Source organism: Macaca fascicularis, chromosome 14 (assembly GCF_037993035.2).
Source record: "Macaca fascicularis isolate 582-1 chromosome 14, T2T-MFA8v1.1".
NCBI classification, from domain to species: Eukaryota; Metazoa; Chordata; class Mammalia; order Primates; family Cercopithecidae; genus Macaca; species Macaca fascicularis.
The window spans coordinates 96,061,378-96,084,368 of NC_088388.1; positions in this window are offsets into that span (position 1 = coordinate 96,061,378).

Sequence of the window (22,991 nt, forward strand, 5' to 3'; positions counted from 1 at the left end):
AATATTAATGAGATATTATTCTTGTGGTTTTTTAAAAATGTATTCACAAATTATTCATTGCTCTTCTTTTCAACTGGTAGAGTCTAATCTTCCTCTACTTGGGTTTGGTCTATACTTGATAACTCATTTCTAACAAATTAAGTATGGCAGAATTGATGATATATGACTTCTGGGACTTGGTAATAAAAGCACTTTAGCTTCCTTCTTGCTCTCTCCCTCTTGGGTCACTCATTCTGAGGGAAGCTACCCACCATGTTGAAGAACACTCAAGCAGCTTAACAAGTAACTGAGCACTATCCCTAACAGCCAATGAGGAACTGGAACCTCCTTTCCATAGCCATGTACATGAGCCAAGTTGAAGACGGATCCTGATGACTGCAGCTGTGGTCAAATTTTGACTACAACATTCATAACAACAAAGTCAAAGCATATAGCTAAACTACTCCCTAATTCCTGATCAATAGATGTTTATTGCCTTAAGATACTAAATTTTAGGGTGATTTATTATACAGCAATAACTAACTAATAAGTTTTCAACTTAGACGAACTTAAAAGCTGGTAGGAGCACTTGTATATAAACATAAATGACTAAAATGTAACACAACATGTAAACAAAAGCTGCAACTTTAGAGAAAACAGGGAAATTTATTATCAGTAGCAGATCAGGGAAGGCATTATGGAAACAGTTTGAGTTGAAGTTGAGGAAAGTTAGGATGTTGAGAGGAAGAAATATCAGTAGGGATTATTATTGGTGATACAAAGATCTAAGCAAAGTCAGAAGCAGGAAAGTGTAGGACTAGAGTTAGGCAATTATGACATTTTACTTTGATTGCTATTTAGAATATATGTAGTAAAAGATAACATTATTGATAGAGGTAGAAGTCAGCTTCTATAAAGCTATGACTGTGAAGACATTTGAGTATTATTTAATCTTCATTTTATACATTTCAGGGAGTAATCATTACAGATACAGCAGTTTGTGCAAAATAAGTTCTTGATCTTAAAGTTACTTAACTCCAAATCTCTAATTTCTTAGGTGTTTTCCCGACAGCCTTTATCAGCTTAGCACAGTTTAGCAGGCTGTAGCAGCATTAGGAATTATTAATCTTGTGGAGTAACCTCAGATGTGAATCTCAGACTTAGTACATCTGTCCGTCGGAGTAGCATATATCAAAAGACATATTTCCCAGGAAGAAATAGCATTACTTGGGTGCTAATCAGGAAATATAAATATATAACATCTAAGAAAAAATAGCCCAAATCATCTTGACACAAAGAAACCCATATTACCAGGGAGGGGAGCAAATAAAAAATAACATTTATATAAAACCTATTATGTACCAGACAATGTCTAGGTACTGGTATCAGGAGATAAAAAAAAAATCTTTAAAATTATTGAGAGTAAGGCATGTAATCAAAAATAACTATTAATGAAATGTATAGATATTCTGAGAAGTACAATATAGAGGCTAATCAAATTAATTTTGAAAAGAATAATCAAATTAAGCTGGCTCACCCAGCCTAGTCCATGGTAGCCATAACCAACATCAGCGCACACTGCTTGAGATCCAGATAATTGTCTTGCCACTGCTACCGCCATCACCCACAACATGCTGGCTGTCCAGAGGCCTGAAAACCAACATAGTCACCCAGTCTACTACTGCCACTGCCAGTATCTGAGCAAGCCACCTGGAAGTCCAAGAATTGGCCTACCAATAACTGTCAACACTGCTGCCAGTGTAAATCCCCCTGGGACACAAAAATAGTCACTCTCAGTTCACCACTGCCCCCACTCGAGCTGGAAGACTGGAATACCTAGCACTCTAGTCACCAGCACAGCTTCACGACAGCCTCCAATAATAACTGTACCCTAAACCATTGAGAAAAATCACAGAACCATTAATGCATTTTACAGTCAAATAAACCATACAGAGACTACACTATTGCATACATCTAGAATCAAAGCCAAATTCCCCTACCCAATGAAAACCACAGATACATCTTCAGAAAAAGTCCTACCGTATGGCAATATGTTCAAAAATAGGAAGAAGAGATTGTTTACACAAGATGTGCAGATATCAACATAAGGAAATAGGAAACATGATAAAATAAGGAAATACGACACCTTCAAAGGAACACAACAATTCTTCAGCAATAGATCTTAGTCAAATAGAAATTTTTGAAATCCCAAGTAAATAATTCAAAATATTGATTTTTAAAGAAGCTCAGTGAAATAGAATTCTGAACACAATAAGAGCAAATCAGAAAACAATTCTGGATATTAATGAGAAATTTACCAAAAAGATAGTTTTTTTTAAGAAAGAATTAAATAGAAAATATGGAACAGAACAATTTATTAAACAAAATACAAACTATGTTTGAGAGCTTCAACAATAGACTAGCAGAAGAATCTCAGAATTTGAAGTAGAAGAAAGAATCTCGGAATTTGAAGACAGGCCTTTTGGAATAATTCAGTCCGACAAAAATATAGAAAAAAATGGCTAAAAGAGAATTAGCAAAGACTTTGTGACATTTAGGACAACATAAAGTGATCAAATATGCAAATTATTGATATTCACAAGGGTGAAGAGAAAAGAGGATTTGAAAAATCTATTTAATGAAATAATAGATGAAAACTCTCCAAGTCTAGCACAAATTACAGACTTTCAGATACAGGAGTCTCAGGGATCCCCAGGTAGATTGTGTTAGTCTATTTGCATTGCTATAAAGGAATGCCTGAGACTGGGTAATTTATAAAGAAAAAATGTTTATTTTTGGCTTATAGTTCTGCAGGCTGTACAGAATGCATGGCTCTGGCATGTTCTCTTGATGGTGGCTTCCCATCATGGCAGAAGGCATTGGAGAAGCCAGTGTATCATGTGATGAGAGCGGGAGCATGAAAGATAAAGGGAGTCAGTGCCACACTCTTTGAAACAACCGAATTTTGTGTGAATTCAGAGCAAGAATTACTCACTACTCCATGAGGTCAGCACCAAGCCATTCATGAGGGACATGCCTCTATGATCTGAACATCTCCCACTAGGCTCACAACCAGTATTGGAAGTCACATTTCAACATGAGATTTGGAGGGAAGGGAGAAAACATCCAAACCATATCACAAATACAATGCAAAACGAGTTTCTCTGTGGCATATTATAGTCAGACCACCTAAAGGCAAAGCTAAAGAATGAATTCTAAAAACAGCAAGAGAAAAGCATCTGCTCACCAATAAAGAAAACCACATTAGACTAACAGTGGATTTCTCAGCAGAAAACTTACAGGTAGGAAGTGGTATATTCAAAGTGCTAAAATGAGAAAGAAAACCTCTCAGTAAACAATACTATAGCAAACAAAAATATCCTTCGTAAATGAAGGAGAAATAAAGTCTATCCTAGAAAAGCAAATGCTGAGAAAATGTATTACCACTTGACTGGCCCTACAAGAAACTCAACAGAGCCCAAAACTTAAAAGCAAAAGAATTATATTTACCAGTATAAAACACCCAAAGTATAAAACTTGCTGGTAAAGCAGTCACATGAAGGAGGAAAAGAAGGGACTCAAATGGTACCAGTATAGAAATCCACCAAATCACAATGACAAACAGTAAGAGAAAAAGAAAGAACAAATAATATGTAAAACCAACAGAAAATAGCGAACAATATGACAGAGCAAAACCAACATATCAATAATAAACTTGAACATAAATATATTTAATGCCCTGCTTAAAATATATAAGTTGACTGAATGGATAAAAAAATCCAATTATATGCCGCTTATAATAAAATTATATTATCAGTAAATATAAATATAGACTGAAAGTAAAGGGATAGAAAAAAATTTTTGTGTAAAAGCAAACCTAAATCAAGTAGTAGTAGCTAAATTTGCATCAGATAAAACAGACTTTAAGTTAAAACAGTAAAAAATAAAAGACAATGCCATTATATAATTATAAAGAGAAATCCAGAAATAGGATTGATCAATTCTAAATATATATGCAACCAACACGGAAACACCCAGATTCATAAAAGATATTACTAGATATAAAGAGAGAATGATAGATTGAATGCAGTAACAGTGGGAAATCCTGCTCTCAGTATTAGATAGATTAACTAGATAGAAATTCACCAAAGAAACATTGGATTTAAACTGGACTTAAGACCAAATGGACTTAACAGACCTTTACAGAGCATTCTATTTCACAACTGTAGAATATGCATACTTTTCATAAGCACTTGGATCATTCTCCAGGATAGACCATATGTTAGGCTACATGAAAATCAGGTGTCATAAAATTTAAAAAAATGGAAATGATGTCAAGTATCTTGTCAGGCTGAGGAAATAAAGATAGAAATCAATACTAAGAGGAACATTGGACAATGTACAAATACATGAAAATGAAACAGTATGCTTCCTAATGAACATAAGGTCAATGAAGAAATTAAGAAGAAAATCAAAAAGTCTCTTGAAACAAATGAAAATGAAAAGGCAACATACCAAAACCTCTGGGATGGAACAAAAACAATGCAAAAAGGAAAGTTGCTGCATTAAATGCCTACATCAAAAAAGTAGAAGGATCATAAATAACAACTGAATTTTGCACCTCAAAGAATTAGAAAAACAAGAACAAACCAAACCCCAAATAAGCAGAAGAAAAGAAGTAACACAGATCAGAGTATAATTAAATGAGAGGCCAAAAAACAATATAAAAGATCAACAAAATAAAAAGTTGGTTATTCAAAGAGACCAACAAAATTCATAATCCAGTAGCTAAACTAAGAAGAGAGAAGGTCCAATAAATACGATCAGAAATGAAAAAGGAGATGTTACAACTAATACTACAGAAATACAAACGATTAACAGATTATTATGAACAATGCTATGCTCACAAACCAGAAAACCGAGAGGAAATGGAGAAATTCCTGGAAAAACACAACCTCCCAAGATTCAATTTGGAAGAAATTGATCTCCTGAACAAACCCATAATGAGTAGTAAGATTGAGTCAGTAATAAAAATCCTTCTAACAAAGAAAATCCCCAGACTGGATGTATTCCCAGCTGAATTCTAACAAATGTACAAAGAAGAACTAATACCAATTCTCCTGAAAATATCTTTAAAAATCAAAGAGGAGAAATTTTTTCCTAACTCATTCAACAAGGCTAGCATGACTGTGATACCTTGATACCAAAACCAGACAAAGATACAACAAAACAATCCAGAAAACTGTAGGTCAATATCATGATAAACAAATGCAAAAATCTTTAACAAAATAATAGCAAATTGAATCCAACTTCACATCAAAAAGATAGTATACTATCATCAAGTGTGATTTATACAAGGGATACAAGATGGTTTACCATATGCAAATAAATATATGTGATGCATCACATCAACAGAATAAAGGACAAAAGTCATATGATCTTCTCAAAAGGTGAAGAAAAAGTGTTTGATAAAATTGCTTTTTTCATAATAAACTAGGAATAGAAGGAGGATACCTCAACATAACAAACGTTGTATATATAAACCCACAGCTAATATCATAATGAATGGGGAAAAGTTGAAAGTCTTTTCTCTCAGAACTAGAACAAGACAAATATGCTCACTTTCACCTCTCCTGTTTCAACATAATACTGGAATTTCTAGCCAGAGAATTAAGTCAAAAGAAAGAAAGAAAAGAGTTCCAAACAGGAAAAGAGGAAGTCAGATTGTTCCTCTGATGATACGATCTTATATTTAGAAAAATTCCACAAAGAGACTCTCAGTTTCGACACATGAATTCAGTAAGTTTGTATGACACAAAATCAATGTACAAAAATTCAGTAGCATTTCTATACGTCAATAATGATCTAGCCAAAAAAATTTGCATATCATTTACAATAGCTACAAAAATAAAATACATAGGAATAAATTTACTCAAGAGGTGAAAGACTTCTACAAGGAAAACTACAAAACATTCACTGAAAAAACTGATGATGGCTCAAATAGAAAAACATTTCATTCTCATGAATTAGAAGAATTATTATCATTATAATGACCATATTGTCATAAGCAATCTGAAGATTCAGTGCAACTCCTATCAAAATACAAATGTGATTCTTCACACAATTAGAAAAAAAATCCTAAAAATCATGTTAAACCAAATAAAGTCATAGTAACCAAAGAAATTCTGAGCAAAAAGAACAAAACTGAAGGCATCACATTATTTGACTTCAAGACATATTCTAAGGCTATTGTATCTAAAACAGCATTGTATTGTTATAAAAATAGACATATAGACCAATGGAACAGAATAGAGAACCCAGAAATAATGCCACATATTTACAGGCACCTGATCTTTGACAAAGCCAACAAGAAATTCTACTGAGTAAAGGACACCCTCTTGCATAAATGGTAGTGGAAAGTTGTATAGCCATATGCAGAAGAATGAAACTGGACCCCTATCTCTCACCATATACAAAAATCAAGTGAAAATGGATTAAATGCTTAAATGTAACACCAGAAGATATAAAAGTACTAGAAGAAACTCTAAAGAAAATTCCCCCAGATATGATCCAGACAAAGAATTTATGACTAAGACCTCAAAAGCACAAGCAACAAAAGCAAAAATAAACCAATGGTATTTAACTAAAAAGCTTTTGCACAGTCAAAGAAATAAACAAAAGACTGAAGAGACAACCTGTTGAATAGGAGAAAATACTTGCAAACTATTTATCCAACAGGAGGCCAATATCCAGAATATACAAGGAACACAAACAATTGAACAGGAAATTAACAATCCCATCAAGAAAGTGGGCAAAGGACATGAATAGACATTTCTCAAAAGAAGACATACAAATGGCTAATAGGTATATGAAGAAATGTTTAACATCTTTAATCTGCAGAAAAATTCAAAAGAAAAACACAATACGGTATCATGTAACTTCAATCAGAATGGCTGCTATTAAAAAACCAAACATAACAGGAAGTGATGATGCTCAGGTAAGGGAGCTCTTATACACTCTTGGTGAGAATGTAAAATGGTACATCCACTATGAAAAACAGTATGGAGATTTTACAACAAACTAAGCACAGAATTACCACTCAATATAACAATCCCACTACTTGCTACCCAAAGGAAAATAAACAATATATCAATTAGATATCTATACTCTCATGTATATGGCAGCACTGTTCACAATAGCAAATATATGAAATCTAAGAATCCACCAGTGGATGAATGTATAGTAAGTATGCACAATGGAATACTATTTGGCTGTAAGAAGAATGAAATCATGTCATTTGCAGCAACATGGATGGAACTGGAGGTCACTATATTGAGTGAAATAAATGAGGCACAAAAAGACAAATACAGGAAATTCTCATACTTATGTATGGTAGCTAAAACATTTGATCACATGGAGGAAGGGAGTGAAAAGATAGATAAGACTGGGAAGGGTGAGTAGGGAGAGAGGGAGGAGGGAGTGAAGTGGGTTAAAGGGTGCTAACATACAGTTAGAAGGAATCAATTCAATGTCTGATTGCAGATTAAGGTTACTATAGTTGACAAAAATTTATCGTACTCTGATGATGGAACCCTAAATACTCTGACTTGATCACTACACATTATATACATGTGACAAAATTTCACATGTATCCCATAACTTTGTACAGTTATTAATTTATAAAAATAAATTATTTCCATCACATTGCAAAGCTGAAAATATATAATGCACTCTATCTGACAGATATAAAACACTAAACCTAACAACAAATTTCAATTTATTTTTAAGTGAACAATGAAACATTTACGGAAACTGACCATCTGCTAAGACATAAAAATAATAATGCAATTCAGAGTTTCTTCTCCTAGTACAATGGAATTAATAAAGGAATCAAGAACATAAAGATAATTAGAAAGTCCCTAAATTCTTTGAAATTAAACAATATGCTTTGAATTAGCTCCAGGTGGCAGAAGGACTCAAAATGAGAAAACAGTTTCAAATGATAGATAATGAAGATGAGAGATACCAAAACTAGGGAGATGCCACAACATCAGTATTTAAGAAAAATGTGGTGTTTTAAATGTATAAAATATAAAAAGAAAAAGGTTGAAAGTCATTTAAGTTAAATTCCATCTCCCAAAGGTAGAAAAACAATAACAAATCAAAGCCAAATTGCTAAAATGGAAAATAAGAAAATTAGGAACAGAACTAAAAGAAACTGAAAATAAATATAAACAGAATCAAAAAAATCTCAAATTGATTCATTAAAAAGATTAATAAAATTGATTGATATTTAGCAAAGCTGATGGACGAAAAAAAATTAGAACAACACAAAAATTACCAACAGCAGGAATTAAAAAAAAAAACCCTTCAAATGAAAGTACAGATATTACATAGATGAGAGAACATTATGAATAATTTTAAGCTAATAGCTTAAAAACATTTGTTGGAATGGAAAAACAGTGAAATACAACGTAGCAGCAATGACACAAGAAGTAAGAGAAAATCTGAATATTTTATATTTATTAAAAACCTTATATTTATTTTTAAAACCTTTCTAAATAGAAAATTCAGATCACATCACCTTCAATGGTAAACTCTTCCAAAGATTTAAGGAACATAAAAATTCTCAAGAGAAAAGAAGAATGAAGAACACTTTCATGTTGGTTTTAGAGGTTTTCATAAACTTCACATCAAATTTTGACAAGATTATTTATAGAAAATAAAATTGTATATCACTATTTTCATCAATATTTGTGTTAAATTGTTAAAATGTCGAGATATCAAACTCAATAATGTATAAAAATGATAGCACAACATTTTGTAGCTTCAGTTCAAAACAGCAATTGTCATTTAACATTTGAAAACCTGTATTGCAATTCACGGCAATAATATAAAAAGAACAATTATATATAATATTTTGATATACACTAGAAATGCATTTGATAAGATTCAATGTTTATTTAGGCAAAAACAAAAACAAATTGGTAAACTATGAGTATAAGATAATTTCCTCAATCTGGTATAGAGTATATAAAAAAATCCAATATCAAACATCATATTCAATGGTGAGTTATTGAAAGTTTGTACCTTAGATGATGAAAAGATGCCTGCCATAATCCTTTTCAAGTCAACATTGTACTAGAATTCCTACAGTGTACAATAAAGTAGTTACCAAGGCCTTCATACTGTCTTGTCAGCCCATACTAGGCCTCAGAAATTTATCAACTATTTTAGCTGAATTATTTTTACAAGTGTCTGTTTCTGCCTGCCCCAGGGAAACAAGTGTTCATGTCCTGTGAGCATCTTTATTTCTACAGATTTTAGGTTAATTAGTTACCTGATATTTCAATTCTTTGATTCAATTCTTTGGTTCAAGAAAAGTTCTGTACTTGCATTTTGCCTGGATTTTTTCTTGCTATAAGTTTGAGAGTAATACTCTTTCCAGCTTTGTAGATTCTCACAAAGAAAGTGGACTTAAAATACCTTTATTAAAACATAGTATTCGATTTTCCAATAAGTATATATAAAGATACTCTACTTCAGAGGCTTTCAAACATAAATATGCATACAAATCAATTGGGAATCTTGTAAGTTTTTATTATGATTTTTTCCTTCAACTTTTATTTTAAGTTGTAGGGCACACATGCAGGATGTGTAAGTTTGTTACATAGGTAAACATATGCCATGGTGGTTTGCTTCACAGATCATTGCACTACCTAAGAATGAAGCCCAGCATCCCTTAGCTATTCTTCCTGCTACTCCCCTACCCCCAACAGGCCCCAATATGTGGTGTTCCCCCTCCCTCCATGTGGCGGTGTGTTCTCATTGTTCAGATCTCCCTTACAAGTGAGAACATACAGTGTTTGGTTTTCTGTTCCTGTGTTAGTTTGCTGAGGATAACAGCTTCCAGCTCCATTCATATTCCTGCAAAAGACATGATCTCATTTCTTTTTATGGCTGTACAGTACTCCATGGTGAATTATGTACCACATTTTCTTTATCTAGTCTATCATTGATGGACATTTGGGTTTCATATCTTTGCTATTGTGAATACTGCTGCAGTGAACATATGTGTGCATGTATCTTTGTAATGGAATGATTTACATTCCTTTTGGTATATATCCAGTAATGTGATTGCTGGGCCAAAAGGTATTTATGCCTCTAGATCTTTGAGGAATCACCACACTGTCTTCCACAATGGTTGAACTAATTTACACTCCCACTCACAGTATAAAAGGATTATTTTTTTCTCTGTAACCTCGCCAGCATCTGTTTCTGGACTTTATAATAATTGCCATTCTGTCTGACATGAGATGGTATCTCATTGTCGTTTTGAATTTCATTTCTCTAATGATGAGTGATTTGAGCTTCTTTTTATATGTTTGTTGGCTGAATCAGTGTCTTTTTTTTTTTTTTTTTTTTTTTTTGAGAAGTGTTTCTTCATGTCCTTTGCCCACTTTTTAATGGAACTTTTTTATTTTCTTGTAAATTAGTTTAAGTTCCTTGTAAACCCTGGATATAAGATCTTTGTCAGATGGGCAGATTTCAAAAATTTTCTCCCATTCTGTAGGGAGAATGGGAGATTCTCCCTACAGATTTCTCCCATTCTGTTCACATCTTTTGCTGTGCAGAAATTCTTTAGTTTAGATTCCATTTATCAATTTTTGCTTTTGTTGCAACTGCTTTTGATGTTTCCATCATGAAATTTTTCCTGTGCCTATGTCCTAAATGGAATTGCCAGATGATTGTAGGTATGTGGTCTTATTTCTTAGTTCTCTATTCTGTTCCATTGGTCTATGTGTCTGTTTCTGTGCCAGTACCAAGCTCTTTTGGTTATTGTAGCTTTGTATAGTAGTATAGTTTCAAGTCAGGTAATTTGATACCTCCAGCTTTGTTCTTTTTGCTTACAGTTGTCTTGGCTATCTGGGCTCTTTTTTGATTCTGTATGAATTTTAAAGTAGTTTCTCCTAATTCTGCGAAGAATGTCAATGGTAGTTTAATGAGAATAGCATTGAATCTATAAATTACATTAGGCAGTATGGCCAGTTTCACAATATTGATTCTTTCTATTCATGGGCATGTAATATTTCTCCATTTCTTTGTTTTCTCTCTGATTTCCTTGAGTAGTGGTTTGTAGTTCTCCTTGAAGAGGTCCTTTGCTTCCCATTTTAGTTTTATTCCTAGGTATTTTATTATTGTAATGACAATTGTGAATGAGAGTTAATTTATGACTTGCTTCACTGCTTGCCTGTTTTTGGTATATAGGAATGCGTGGAATTTTTGCACATTGTTTTTGTAACCTGAGACTTTGTTGAATTTGCTTATCAGCTTAAGAAGCTTTTGGATTGTGGCAATGGGATTCTCTAGATATGGGATCATTTTATCTGCAAACAAAAATAATTTGACTTCCTCTATCCCTATTTGAATACCTTTATTTTTTCTCTTGCCTGATTTCCCTGGCCAGAACTTCTAATACTGTGTTGAACAGGAATGATGAGAGAAGGCATCCTTGTCTTATGCTGGTTTTCAATAAAAATACTTCCAGCTTTTGCTCAATCAGTATAATATTGGCTGTGGGTTCGTCATATATGGTTCTTATTATTTTCAGGTATGTTCCTTCAACACCTAGTTTATTGAGAGTTTTTAACATGAAGGAATGTTGAATTTTATGGAAGGCCTTTTTTGCATCTATTGAGATAATCATGTGGTTTTTGTCTTTAGTTCTGCTTACAGGATGAATTACATTTATTGATTTGCATATGTTGAACTAACCTTGCATCCTGGGGATGAAGCTGACTTGATCACGGTGGATAAGCTTTTTGATGTGCTGCTGGATTCAGTTTGCTAGTATTTTACTGAGGATTTTTGCATCAGTGTTCATCAGGGATATTGGCCTGAAGTTCTCTTGTATTGTTCTAACTCTGCCAGGTTTTGTTATTAGGGGGGCCTCATAAAATGAGTTAGGGAGGAGTCTCTTCTTTTCAATTTTTGGGCTAGTTTCAGATGTCTAGTAAAATTCACTTGTAAATCCATCTGCTTCTGGGAATTTCTGTTTTGTTTTTTTTTTTGTTTGTTTGTTTTTTTTTTTTTTTTTTTTTTTGAGACGGAGTCTCGCTCTGTCGCCCAGGCTGGAGTGCAGTGGCCAGATCTCAGCTCACTGCAAGTTCCGCCTCCCGGGTTCCCGCCATTCTCCTGCCTCAGCCTCCCGAGTAGCTGGGACCACAGGCGCCGCCACCTCGCCCGGCTAATTTTTTGTGTTTTTAGTAGAGACAGGGTTTCGCCGTGTTAGCCAGGATGGTCTCGATCTCCTGACCTTGTGATCCGCCCGTCTCGGCCTCCCAAAGTGCTGGGATTACAGGCTTGAGCCACCGCGCCCGGCCGGGAATTTCTGTTTTGATTGCTAGGCTATTTATTATTGCCTCAATATCAGAACTTATTGTTCTATTCAGGGATTCAATTTCTTCTTGTTTCCATCTTGGGAGAGTGTATGTGTCCATAAATTTGTTCATTTCTTCTAGATTTTCAAATTATTGTGCATAGAGGTATTTATAGTATTTTCTGATGGTTGTTTGTGTTTCTGTGGGGTCAGTGGCAATATCCCCCTTATCATTTCTGATTGTGACCATTTGATTCTTCTCTCTTTTCTTCTTTATTATTCTAGGTAATCGTCTATGTATTTTATTAAGTTTTTTCAAAAAACAACCTCCCAGATTCTTTGAGTTTTTGAAGGGTTTTTCATGTCTCTTTCTCCATCAGTTCAACTCTGATCTTGGTTATTTCATGTCTTCTGCTAGCTTTGGGTTTTGTTTACTCTTTGTTCTCTAGTTATTTTAGTTATGTTCTTAGGTTATTAATGTGAGATCTTTCTAGCTTTTTGATGTTGGCATTTAGTTCTATGAATTTCCCCCTTATCACTGCTTTAGTTGCATCCCAGAGAATCTGGAATGTTGTGTCTTTGTTCTTATTGGTTTCAAAGAACTTCTTGATTTCCGCCTTAATTTCATTATTTACCCATGAGTCATTTGGGAGCAGGTTGTTTAATTTCCAGGTAGTTGTGTGGTTTTGAGTGAATTTCTTAGTCTTGAGTACTAATTTGATTGCACTGTAGTCTGAGAGACTGTAGGTTATGATTTTAGTTTTTTGTGCATTTGCTGTGGAGTATTTTACTTTCAATTATGTGATCAATTTTAGAGTAAGTGCCATATGGTGATGAGAAGAATGTATATTCTGGTTTTTTTTGCAGGGGAGTTGGAGAGTCCTGTATATACCTATCAGGCCTGCTTGATCTAGAGCCGAGTTCAGGTCCTGAATATCTTTGTTAATTTTCTGTCTCAATGAGCTGTCTAATATTTCAGTGGGGTGTTAGAGTTTCCTATTATTTTTATGTATGAATCTCAGTCTCTTTGTAGGTCTCTAAGAACTCGCTTTATGAATCTGGGTACTCCTGTACTGGGTGCATATATATTTAGGATAGTTAATTATTCTTGTTGAATTGAACCCTTTACCATTATGTAATGCCCTACCTTGTCTTTTCTGGTCTTTGTTGGCTTAAAGTCTATTTTATCAGAAACTAGGATTGTGACCCCTGTTATTTTCTGTTTTTCATTTGCTTGGTAAATTTTCCTCAATCCCTTTATTTTGAACCTATGTGTGTCTTTGAATGTGAGATAGGTCTCTTGAAGACAGCATACCAATGGGTCTTGACTCTTTATCCAGCTTGCCATTTTGTTTCTTTTAACTGGGGCATTTAGCCCATTTACATTTAAGGTTAATATTGTTATGTGTGAATTTGATACTTTCATCATGTTCATCATGATGTTAGCTTTTTTTGTTTGTTTGATTGTTTTGTTTTGTTTTGTTTTGCAGACTTGTTTCTGTGGTTTTTTCATAGTGTCACTGGTCAGTGTACTTCAATGGGTTTTTGTAGTGGCTGGTAATAGTTTTTCATTTCCATATTTAAAGCTTTTTTCAAGAGCTCTTGCAAGGCAGGCCTGGTAGTGATAAATTCCCTCAGCATTTGCTTGTCTGAAAAGGTTCTTATTTCTTCTTTGCTTATGAAGCTTAGTTTGGCTGGATATAAAATACTGGGGTGAAAATATTTTCTATAAGAATGTTAAATATTGGTCCCCAATATTTTCTGACTTACAGGGTTTCCACTGAGAGATCTGGTGAGTTTCCCTTTGTAGGTGAGCTGGCCTTTCTCTCTGGCTGCTCTAAACATTTTTTCTTTCATTTTGACCTTGGAGAATCTGATGATTATGTGTCTTGGGGTTTGTCTTCTCATAAAGTATCTTCCTAGGGTTCTCTGGATTTCCTGAATTTGAATGTTGACCTGTCTTGCAAAGTGGGAGAAGTTCTTCTAGATGATATTCTGAAGTTTGTTTGCCAATGTGGTTCCATTCTCCTGTCTCTTTCAGTACCCCAATGAGGTTCAATCTTTTTAGATATTCCCATATTTCTTGGAAGTCTTTTTTTGTTGTTCTTTTTCATTCTCATTTCTTTAGTCTTGTCTGTCTGTCTTATTTTAGAAAGATAGTCTTCAAGCTCTGAGATTCTTTCCCCACTTGGTCTGTTCTGCTATTGATACTTGTTATTGCATTATAATTTTCTCATGTTGTGTTTTTCAGCTCCTTCAGGTCAGTTATGCTATTCTGGCTATTCTGGTTATCAGCTCCTGTATTGTTTTATCATGATTCTTAGCTTCTTTGCATTGGGTTACAACATGCTCCTTTAGCTCAGCAAAGTTCATTATTACCCACTTTATGAAGGCTACTTCGGTCAATTCAGCCATGTCAGCCTCAGTTCAGTTCTGTGCTCTTGCTGGAGAGGTATTGCAGCTGTTTAGAAGAAAGGAAGCACTCTGGCTTTTTGAGTTTTCAGTGGTTTTGTGTTCATTCTTTCTTATCTTTGTGGGCTCATCTACCTTCAATTTTTGAGGTTGCTGACCTTTGAATATGTTTTATGTGAGGTCTTTTTTGTTGTTGTTAGTGTTGTTAATGTTGCCTTCTGTTTGTTTGTTTTAACATCCTTGTCCAGTGAAGAGGGATGCATTAGGGTCCCACTTAAAGAAGCAGTCTGGCCATGATTCGGCATAGCAGCTGGGTTGTTCTGTTGGGGACTCCTCATTATCAAGACTGTCTAGACTCCCCAGAGCTGGCAGGCTAGAATGGTTGAGTCAACCTAACCACAGAAGTTGTGGCCACCCCACCCCTTATGAACTCTTCCATCTCAGGCAGTCTCCAGTCTGTTGTGCTGACAAGCTGGAATTCTAAGCCAGTGGGTCTTATATTGTGAGGTGCCATGGAAGTGGGAACCAGAAGGATGGTGCTTGGCTCTTCTGGATTCGGCCCCCTTCCTAGGGAATGTGCTGAGGGAACTCTCACCTTACTGGGATTCCTGGGGCTGGAGACTGTAAAACTCCCAGGTCTTTGTGTGAGCCTGAGTGACCACTCTGTTGCTATGCCAAACAGCTCTGTGTATTAGACCCAAGGCTCTGGCGGGATGGGCTCACAAGGGGATCTCCTGATTGCAGATTGCAAAGATGTGTGGTAGAAGCATGTTTCCTGGATGGAGTCACACAATCACTCACTGCTTCCTTTGGCTGGGGGTGAGAGTTCCTTTGGCTCCATGCCACATGCCACTCCAGGGTGGGCTATCACCCCACACTGCTTTTCTTAGTTCTCTGTGGATCAAGTTGGTTGCCTAGTGAGTCCCAATGCAAGAACCTGGATATTTCAGTTGAAGATGCCAAGTTCACTCACCATTTTCTTTCCTCTCTGTGAGAGCCAAGGACCACAGATGCTTCTAGTTGGCCATCTTGGTGCCTGCCCCAGGGATCTTTTTAAGGTGCATATTCTGGTTTAGTAAAGTTGAGATGGGACCTGAGATTCTGCACTTGTAACAAGCTCTCAGGAGATGTAGATGCTGTTGCTTAATAGGCCGTACTTTGATTAGCAAGGCTGTAAATCCTTAGTCATCAAGGAAATGCAAATTAATGCCACAAAGTGATTCTACTCCAAACACACACAAATGGTTAACAATATAAGAAGTGATAGTACTACATATTGGCAAGGATGTGGAGTAATAGGAACTCTTATCCACTGTTGGCAGGGAAAAAAACACCTTGGAACATGCTTTGCCAATATCCACTAAATATATATATATCTCCAATTATCAGCAATTCCTGCCTTAGGTATATACTCCAAAGTAAAAAAGCATAACAAAGTACATGTGTTTACTAAAACACATAGACAAGAATTTTATTAACAGTGCTATTTGAATTATCTCTAACCTGGAACAATACAAATGTCTTTCAGTAGTACAAAGCATACCTAAATTATGATATACTCACATGATAGACTATTATAATAATGAAATTGAACCACGTACAGTTAACCAGAATAGAAAAAAAAGTCAGATTGAAGATTATATACATAAGGTTACAGGTATATAAAGTTTAAAAATGGCAAAACTAATTTATGGTGTTAGAAATCAGGATAATGGTGAAAGAGATTGTGCCCCCCTTTCCAGATGGCACAAGTTGGATTTATGGGTTACTAAGATGCTTCTAATTGGCTATCTTTGTCCCTTCCCCAGGGATCTTTTTTAAGTGCATATTCTGATTTAGTAAATTCTTGGCTCACTGCAATCTCTGTCTCCTGGGCTCGAGTGATTCTTCCACCTCACAGGAGTGTACCATCATGCCGGGCTATTTTTGTATTTTTAGTAGAGAGATGAGATTTCACCATGTTGGCCAGGCTGGTCTCAAATTCCTGACCTCAAGTAATATGCCCACCTTTGCCTCCCAAAGTGCCAGGATTATAGGTGTGAGCCACCATGCCAGGCCCTGGTTTTTGTTCTTCAATACATTAGTAAATATGCACAAATTTCCTACAGTACAAAATATTTTAAAATCTGATAACTGTAGTTCAATATAATTGATTTCTTATGTATTTTGTTTTATGAGTTTGAAAACCTTATTCTGAGAGGTTTATAAAATTCACCAGACTGCCAAAAGTGTCCATGGCTCAAAAGAGAACAGTCTGTTTCAGTTTTCCACTGCTGTGCAACAAGTCACCCCAAAACTTCACAGTGTGATGTAGTTTCTCTTTCCTTACAGAGAAACTACTGGCAGTAGTTTTGTGTTTCTTAATCTTGGAGTTGGCTACATGGTTTTTGTTTGTTTGTGTTCTTGTTTGCTTCCACTTTATGACAATTTACCTGAAACATTAAGAATTTTGTCTTTCTCTGTAATTAAGTATAATTACATAAAATTTTTACTTAAAATTATCTCATTAATGCTGACTATGACAATTGTCATAAACTACTCTAAAGAAAAGGGAATGAAGTCCTGAAGAGTAATGTTTTCCCTTCCAGTTTTACTTTAAGTAACTGCATTTAAAGCAGGATTAAAATAGGTATTTTTAAGTTCTTCTCTCTCCTTTGGAAATGTAGTTTTTCAAAATAGGTAGCTTCTTTGATTTACTGCTACATTATCTCCTGAATTCATAAATTCTTTTATTCATGAAATATTTTGATAGCGTTATATTAAATTTCTATAGCATTTCATATAACTTGAAGCTTATTCTCTCATATTTTCCTATTTTTATATTTAAACTTTATAACACATCTGCAGGGTTAAAAGTGTACTTACATCAGTTTTACTGGTTTGATATTGTCCTTCCTTCCCCTTGCAGATTAAGATTTTTTTATCCAAAGGGGAGAGAGGAGCAGAGTCTGGGCAGAGTTCCATGCCCTCACTCCTGAAGCTGCTGTTCCCTTCCCGCAGGCCTGTACAATAAGGGAAACTTACTCAAGGCTCTCTCCTGTTTTCCCTTTGAGAGTGAATTTTAGGGCCATACCTTCATTGTTCTCTACATGTTGGATCTTATAGCCTCCCAGAAGTGCTCAGAAAAGACTGGAAAACTAGCAAGTAATCATTGCCACTAATAACTTCTATAATTTATATATTATGTAAATATTATCTTAGAATAATATTTATGAACTTTAAATACACCTACAGAGCCTATGAAGTGTTAAGAGAGTATGGCCCTATATATCCCAGGATAGTCTATATCTGTTTCAGAAAGATAAATATTCTCTTTCTCTCTGAATATACACAGAGGTATTCCTTTCAAAGGCCTGAGGCACACAATCTCTGTGCCACAGCAACCTTTTTACAAAAGTTTTCTCCTATCTCAACCATCCTTACTCCTCTCTTTTCCTGGCTAAGTTGTATCCATTCTGTCTTCTCAGTAAACTCCATGGGCAGAGACTTTGCTGTCTACCTTCACACAGTATTTCTGGATCCAGCAGGGTATCTCATTACATGGCAAATGTCCAGTTAACTTTTTTTTTTTGAATGAATGAAAGTAATGACTCATTTTTAATGAGTTTTCAAGTTTCTATAATATTCTTTTGTTGCAATTTAAATAATTTCCCACAACTCAAATAGACAGAAAATTATACATCATTAGAAAGTCAAACTTGCCGTGGAACTAAAAAATGTTTAAATCATTAATTAGTAACGGGAGTTTTAGGATGAAAGAAAAGAAGTAAAAATCTCTTCAATGAGGGAAGATAAACTTCAAACTTGATATCTGCTTATGGATTTTGGAGAATAGCATGTCTATCCTGAACACTTAAAAATTATGAGATAAAAATCAGGAACTTAGAAAATGGCTTCATTCAGTTTCTTTGTCTGAAATTTTTATAGTCACATAAAAGGGGTAAAGCAGATTGCACACGTTTAGCTTAGTGGGTGTCATACAGTACCTGGTAATTTTGTAAGAGATTATTTTCCGTCAGGAAAGAGAATTACTGAAATAAAAATGGGGAGCTACCCAGTGGGGAGACAATGACTAGCTTCAGCTAACAACTAATATAATTAGCATGCTTACAAGTTTTGTTTATTTGGGAATATACTTTTATTAATTAAATATAAGCCATAAAGGTGGCTACCTGGTGTTCTGTAAATGCAAACACCTTGCTGAATAGTAATTTGAAGTCTATTAACTTCTAAGACTGTCAGGCAGAAGTTTCATGATGAGTTTGCAAGATACACTCAAAATGGAAGCATCAGCTCATTAATGAAAGAGTTTGAGAGGAGTTGGCTTTACTGTGTTGAAGGTCATATAGAAAGGCTGGAGAGCCCAGCAGTGTTATCCGCAAACCACTTCAGTTCACTGTTAAGAGGAAGTGATCAGTGTCAGTTAATCTTGCACAGCCAGGAAAAAATGCTCATTCGCAGCTATCGAAAGAAATGGTCTTAAATCCAAGACTACATCTTGCCACACATGTTCCAAGTGGGAAGTGTCATTGCTTTAAGGATGTGGATAACTTGCACGAAATCTTTCCATTACCAGCATGATTTTATTTTAAAAGATGCTGAAGTTACTTTTAGAGTATGAATTCATGAATATTAAATTTCTTAAGTTTTTTTAATTACTTTTAGAATTTATAAAGCAAAGTCATCATTTTCTCTTCCCTATTCAGTATCATTCCTGCTGTTGAGATTTCACACTGATGCTCTCTTATACATATTGCTAGAGAGAAAAATCTTTAAGTGGAACAGCAAAGTCACTGGTGATAAAAGTAATAATATTAGTAGCTATTATTTAGTGAGCACTTAAATTGTTCCAGGCATTCTTCAAAGCCTAATATATTATAATATTTAAATCTCTAAAGAATCCTATACATGCCATTTCCCAGTCATCTATAAAGCTAGGTGTGGCCTTGTGATAGCTTCTAGCCAATGGAATGTGAGAGAAAGAGATACATGCTATTTCTGGTACAAAGCCCTTACGAAGCTGATAGGCATTCTCCTCAATTGCTTTTGCCCTTAGCAGGCTGGTATATCAAGAACAAGTCCCTGGGGGATGACAAAGGCACATGTGGGAAGAAACACATTTTCTGATACACCATAAGAACTGTGGTTCATAATCTGCATTACTGCTCTGGGTTACTACTATGTGAGTAAGAAATGAACTTTTATTGTGGTTGAGCTCTTACACATTGGGTCTATTTTATATGGTATTTTAGACTACTCTAATGAGTACTAAACAACATCATTATTATCCTCATTTTATAGTTGAGGAAACTGAGGCACAGAGTTTTCAAAGTAAATTCATAAATTGCTAATTAGTCAAATGAGCTTTTGAATCCCCACTGTCTGATACCGGAGACTGTTTTGCAACTACATTTCTATGCTTGTGACCACAAATCTGAATGATATCTGGCTAAGTGATAGTGCAATGTGTCTGATCTAGAGGTAAGTAGCACAGTTAGTACATCACATAGAAACTAGAGGACTGACCTATTGCAACGGCTTGTTGAAGTTACCCCTGTTGACATAAAGAAGTTGTTGATGGATAAAAAGTAGGAATCCTTAGACAGTGAAATTGCTCATTAAGGGAAATATTTCAATATAAATCTGAGAAGCAGAACTTTTTTTTTCTACTTGCCTTTCCTACTTGCCCAATGCATTAGAGGAACTAGCTACTAAGGAGAGTGGGGCAGGTGATGGAGATAATTGCAGGAAGAAGATCTCCAATTCTCCTGAATTTCTGGAGCCACATATAGCTCTACCTAAACTGAAGAATGGAGAATAATTTTGGATTAAGTTTCAGATTAAATATTTTTTAAAGTATTTTTATGGTAATACATTGGCTGAGATTTAGAAATTGAACTTAGCCTATTCCATTAGCCAAAATATGAAAGCAAAGCTATGATGTATTATTACAGAAAATTTAATATACTATAGATTAATTGAAGCAAAGTTTAAAAAAATAGCATCCACGACAAACACATTTTTGTTCTTGTTCTAGTTGGAATGACCAATTGCCTCAGTTTTCCTAGTTCTCTCCCTATTTTAACATTGATGTCCTGTGTCCTAGAAACCCTGAAGCTCCACATCAACCAGGACAGGTGTTTACTCTGATTCCAGTGGTTAATATTCCTTACCAAACTATTCACATGTTTTTCACCTTCAAAGTCACTGTCATCTTTCTCCAGTTTGCCTTCTCTCCCTACTTGTTCCTTCATGTTTTCCCGCTCAGCACTTACGATCCGCCAAACTGAAGCTACACATTTACTAAGGATGCTGCTGGTCCATGACTTTATGCCCTTGCACATTCATTTTGGTGCCTCTTTTCTCTAGGGGGCCCCCACTCAAACATGCTGATGGTCTGTCAATAATGTCTCATCTTTCAAAGCTTAGCTTAAAAATCAACTTCTCTATAAACTCTTTCTTGATCTCCCCAACTCTCAATTGAATTGACAGCTCTTTTTTTGTACATTGTATGGACTTTTATTTCAGTAGGTATGACCTGTTATTGTCCTTTTAGTTTTTACATGTCTAGATCTCCTTCATAAAGTGTGTCTCAAATTAGGATCTGTGGTGTAACTCCTGACATCTGCAAATATACTTTAAGTTTGCATTTGCAAGAAAAAATGTAAATAAGTATTTTTTTACCTATTAAGAACAAACCTCTCTTTTGCTGTGATAATTTGTAATTGAAATATATTTTCACAGAATAAAATTTTAATTTCTGTGTTGAGTTTTTGTAAATTTCAGCTTATGACTTTTTAAATAGTCCTTCCATTTTTTTTTTTTTTTTTTTGCTTTAGAAAGAATCTGGATGTCATTATATACATGTAAATTCCAGTGTAATTATCATGGCAATTGTTATTTACTTTCTACTTCTTTATAGATTTCGTGAAGCTGACATTTTCCAAACTACTCAAGAATTTGCCTGTTAATAACAAAATTAATAATGAATTTTCCCTCAATTTTTGCCATCAAATAGCAGAGATAATCCTGAAATAGTCTATTTGAGAACTGGGCAAGTCACGTAAGCTCAAGAGAATCAGCTTCATTACCTTTCATTGAAGGTGCTAGGACAGATGGGCTTTAAAGCTCAATGGAGCTCTAAATAGGTTGCTACAAACAGTGAACCCATAGCCTTTGCTGACTGATATCAAGGCTTTGGCCCTGGATCTTGAGGTTGCTGGGGTAAAGATCCCACATATGCTTAACCCCAAGGAAAAGATTTCATAGATAAAATTATGGTAACATTTAAAACTCTAGAGAACAGAGTTTGGATCAGTAAGATGAGAGTAAAGACTCTAATTCCAAATAAACTAGCTATATAATCATGAAGGCTGTAATAATTACTTACAAATATTTGAATAGCATAAATGATATAGGTGATGAGCAATCTATGGGAATACATGCACGCAAATATGCACACGTATACACATTAGATTTAGGGAACATAACAGGTTCTTTATATTCAGAATCACCTTTATAAGAAAGAGGGTAATAGTTTAATGTTGTAGGAGATAGATCTTTCAGGGAAAGCCTCACTACTTTCTATTAAAAACAAAACTCACATCTCTTAAATATGTTGAAGAAATTGTATCTGCATTTGAAAAAATATTTAATTGTCTTTTTGAATTATAAATATGCTGACCATTTGCCTAAAGTTAAATTGGAAGCTTCCTATCTAGTTTGCTTTTTTTTTTTTTTTAAATTGTAAAGCTTCTTTAATGAATTGAACAGGCTGTAGAAAATAAAGTGGAAAAGAAATATTTTGTAGTATACGCAAATACTATGTGAATAGTCCTGAGCAATGATTACTTTCTGGTGATTTATTAATTATAATATTTAGCAATAAAACTATCATGTCAGAAGTCAGTACAAAATAAATACTTTCCCTAGACTAGTGATTTGTTTTTTAAAATTACCTTAGCTTCCTTTGTCTGTAAAAGCTTACTCCTCATTATGACCATTCTGTTTTTATAAGGCAACAATTAAGAACAGTGAAGGGCCTGAGAGTTTACCCTACTTACTAGCTAATAAATTAACTTGCCACAAAAATTTTATGGATACTGGCAGAAGACAGAAAAATTTTTGGATCAAAGAAAAAGGACTCCATTACTTACAGCACAGGATCAACATGGGATTAATATTCATCTCCGATCCTGTTGACTCCCAATTCCCTCATGGG